This window comes from Austrofundulus limnaeus, unplaced genomic scaffold (genome assembly GCF_001266775.1).
Source record: "Austrofundulus limnaeus strain Quisiro unplaced genomic scaffold, Austrofundulus_limnaeus-1.0 Scaffold73, whole genome shotgun sequence".
NCBI lineage: Eukaryota > Metazoa > Chordata > Actinopteri > Cyprinodontiformes > Rivulidae > Austrofundulus > Austrofundulus limnaeus.
Genome location: NW_013952475.1, coordinates 10,107 through 14,981, shown reverse-complemented (window position 1 = coordinate 14,981; position 4,875 = coordinate 10,107).

Genomic DNA, 4,875 nt, shown 5'->3' with positions numbered 1-4,875 from the left:
CAGGATTTAATACCAAACATTGAATATTTTGAATATTTGGGGAAGAATTGTAATTAAAAAGGTGTAAGTGAATAGTGTATTGTTCTTTCCATTGTATTATATTGAATGTTAGCACGTACTGATGTAAAGAATAGAAGGGATTGTGCAAGAGTCATCCCAAACACAGAAAACATTTTGCAGTTATTTTCTTGCAACAACTAATAATTATGAATCCCCATTCACAACAAAGCTAATTCTTTCTAAACTTTTTTGCACAATGGTGCATCTCTACTGCAACGTCCTGCTTCCGTGTGGTTCCTGTCCCATTATGTGCCACCCAAGCCCCAAATACGCATTTTTCCACACAGTCTGAAAAAAGTGGCCCAGCAGCTTTTGAGCAGCTTAAAATAAAAACATTCTCACCACAAAAAATGTGTGGCAATGCAACGAACATCGGAATAAATGCTCTAAAAACAGCCCGAATGTTTATTTAATTTTAAGCTTTTTAACACAACTCTGACTCTAAGCTGGGGAATAAAATGTTTCTAAAAACACAATGCAGTGAACAAAYTGAGATTTCATATTCATTTTTTATGTGTTAAGAGAAAAATACACAATCAGTAGAATCAAACTGTGTCTCTTGTGATACAGAAGCAATAGTAATCTGTATAAGAATAGTTTCTGACTTAAGAGCCTCTCATTGGTCCATCCTCCTGATTTCAGACTGGGGCTTTTCTCCAAGTGAGACAATAAGGCACAAAACCAAGAAAATTACTCACAAATGTTAAATATTTCGGCTGCACAAGTTAAATATATGAGCCCTTCACTAAATAGTTAAGGTCATCAGAAAAGCATTGGAACATTTTCTAAACTAAAACCTGCACACTGGCCGTTTGGAATGCTTGGAATTGGTTTGAACTTGTAATGCCATGTGAAGAATAATTAAACCTTATTGTGAAGGCTTTCAGAGTGACTGAACTTTTTCCACTTTTTAATCATCTCAGCGTCTGCTCAGAGCGCACGAGTATTTTGGTCATGGAATTGCAATAAAATGAAGACAAAGAAGACTCAACTGCTTCTTTAAAAGAAGCTGTAAAGTTTGGTTGTTTGTGTTATTGAGTCTTAATTATGTTTTTTTTATGTTTTATGGACAAGCAGTTATAAATAAAACCATGAGGAATGAAGATAGGAAAACTCACTCATACCTGTATTAGTTGTTTTTAGGGGCCTGAAAAATTCTACTTGCTTTGTTATTTGTAGTTTTGTATGTATTTTTATTTCATAATTCAAATGATTTAGGTTTATAAGAATGTGGAAATATACAAGATTTATAACACCTAAAAATAGCTTGACCATCAAATTCAGTGAAATGTTTCTGTTGTATGATTGACTAAAAGAACAATAAGACTAAAGTCTCATTACTGTACAAAAAAATCACAAAATTATTTACATATTTGTTTAAAGGTTTGACTGATCCAGAATGAATTTAATGACCAGCAATTATGCATAAGGTATTTATTTTATTCAAACTCATTTATGATTGTAAATCTATTGTGTTGCATAAAATCTGCAGGATTTAATACCAAACATTGAATATTTTGAATCAAATCTACCAAAAAGATTCTGCCTCAATATATACTGTATATATATTTCATTTTTAGTATGTGCATCAATTCTTTGACAATAAATGCCTATATGATGAAAAAGGCATGAGTGCACTTGCAATAAAACTGTTATTTATAGGATCATAAGCTTTGTAGATTTTTGTACTCAAACACCAGAGGACACATGGACACAAAACCCATCCACTGAAAAACATGGTTCCCCCAAAGGTTTGTCTAACTTTTTGATATAAGCAAGTTAATACATTTATTTTCCCCTCAGTTACATAAAATAATAAATAAATAAATAAATAAATAAATAAAAAGCTAAAAAATTAAACATAAAAGATTTTGCAGCAAGCATGCTGCAAAAAATAGAATAAACAAGCAGTAGGACAGCAAAACAGGAGCTCTGGTTAGCAGTGTGATGTCATTGGGAAAAGTGTGTAGCATTGTTAAATCATATAAAGAAGACAAACATGTGACACAGCAGCTGTGGCATTTAAAAAAGAATGTGTCACTCTGTCGTTAAAATTAAAAATAAAAACTGGTAATGATGGAAAAAAAATGTTTGAAGTTGTAAACAAGTTGACTGAGTTTAGAATGAAGTGGCTCCTCCAAGAGACAAAGCATCGCTACAGGCACAGAACTTTATATTAAAGAGAAAAATAAGAAGTTCAGCTTTGTCTGCAGAGCCCAGCAAGAATTGCCCAGACACTACTTTTAGTGGCATTTGTCTCTTACGGGACAAAGATGCAACAGATCCTAAAGGTAATTTTTGACGGAACTTTGACATCACTGAAATCTGATGAAATCACAACCTTTGGTCATCACTCAAAAACCCCTTCAAAAAGTATTGATTTTTCTAAAATCTGTTCATTTTCTTGTACAATTTTGAAAAGGACACAGCACTAAGAAAATAAAAAGGTAGTTGATATAACATTCTGAATAAAAGTTACATCCAAAACTGGAAAAAAGATCTCCACTTGTCTAACTTTTTTTTACAGTCATGAACACCACCGCTCAGTAGGTCAGGCAAGATTTCAGGTGGTGCCCCCCTGTGCCAATTTACATATACCACATATCCAATTATATTTCATCTTTATTATTTTTTTTTTTCTTTAGAGCAGGTTGTCCAGTTAAAATAATACCAATATAATACATTTGAAACAGAATACCAGAAGGAACACCTGTTCATGTTAATGAGCAGCGGTGGACTGAAGCAGTTGTAGTGGGGGTCCAGGGGCATGTTCCCCCAAGAAATTGTGTAAAAGTTCTACTCAAAACTCGGCATTTTTTTAGCCATTTGAATAGCATTTTACTAAATTTTTCGGATCAATAAAACAGCATAATATCAGCATTTTATGTAAACCAGACTTTAACCTGAACTTTATCTGAGATCGTAACTAAAACTTCCAGTATTCTTATTTTGTTTTCTGTTTACACACTGAGCAGTTAGTTTTGACTGCATCATTTAATACTTTTTCTTGTGTATTCTCTACACCAATGGTTCCCAACTAGGGGTACCTGAGCATATCACAGGGGGTATGTGGAAATAGGACTGAGAGGGCCCTGTGATTTCCACAATGCGGAAATTGCAGTTGGAATCATGGAATTAACACAAGATGGAATCCAGTATAAAACATGGAATCTCACAGAATTTGCTTATTTGGGTGAGTTTCTGATGTATTTTGGACGCTGCTATTTTCTGCACCTGCCATTACCTAGCCTGGCCCTTGCCTTCCTATGCAGCTCCACTCAATTCTAGTTTCCCTTCACTGCTCGTCTGGGACTTCTCCCATTGAGATGGATTTCGCTGGCAGATTTTTAGCCGGGCCAATCAGAGAACAGAACGTCAATTTTCTGCGCAGTGTCTGCTTGTAGTTTATTTTACCTGGGCCAATCAGAGAATAGAAGGCGGGGTTTTGAACAACGTCGACTTTCTGCACAGTGTCTGCTAGTTAATTTAGCATACGGCAGTGGAAGAAGTGAATGAAGCCAGTCTGTGTTGATAAGGCTTCCAAATTAAATTAAATTTGTCTGACAAAGCAGCAGCTCTCATTTACAGTCGTCTCATTCGACTTGGTATATTTCTCCWCTCAGTAGGGTTGTTTACAGCGCACGATTTCCGGTTAGCTTCTTAGCTTAGCCTCCGTCACAGCGACAACACACACATGCTGTAGCAGAGGCCACGCCTCCTCCAAGAAAACGATTCTCTATGCAGAAAGTCCAGACCCTTGTATGAAGCAAAGTGAAGGACAGGGTCTGGTTTTAATCAGGCTAGCCATTACCTGGTTTATTTGTTTAATTCTCAAGGCAACATTTTTATCTTTGTTTAATTTGAGTTGGAAAAAAATGCCTGAGAATTAAACGTTTTAAGGGGTTAAATAATTTTCATTTAATAATCAGTTGGAGTATATTATAGTTTTGGATAATCATTATGTTTGACTGAAGGGGTACTAGTAGTATGACTCATGGGTAGGGTTCWGTGGGTACACAAGTCTAAAAAGGTTGGGAACCACTGCTCTACACCATAAAAACATGTCGTTACAAAGCAGGCTGAGAACCCACAGAACAAATTACCTTGACAATCTTGAGTATTCTACTGACTAAAAAATATCTAAAATCTTTTTTGTCCCTCATTTGTGGTCCTCTAGATGGATGGCGCCCTTAGCATTTGCCTATACTGGCTATGCCATGAGTTTCTTTCACAAGCAGTTTTAACTGTGTTGCTGTGCTTTTTATTTTATTTATTTTTTAACCATTTTTTGCACCTGTTTTATTTTGTTGGGGCTGGGGTCTGTCCTTAATTACATCTGGCAGGAGGCAGGGTACACCATGAACTTGCCTGTCCATATGGCTCCCACTCATTTTCACAGCCAGTTCACATTTTGTAATTAATCTCGTGTCTYTGGACTGTGGATGGAAACACAAAAAGAACATGAAAACAACACAAGAGGAAGTCAAAACACAGAGTAATTTATCAATCTATCAAAACACCAGTGAGCAAATTACTACCATAGATTACGGGTTTATTGAGTTGGGTCAAAAGTCCAGTAGTGATTTCATATTTTACGCTTTACAGTACTACATATGGGCTTACTGGAAGATGGTCTTTATGAATGATTAGACAACTTTTGTTATTGTTGCAGCATTCAAGGATTAACCAAGCTGATAAGTGATATTTAAAGCGCACTAAGATATTATTATTCATTTTAATTTTATGATCTGCTTTGTGATAACTTTTACCWGATAGTATTGATCCTTAAACTTATGAAGGATAGTCCTTTTTCAG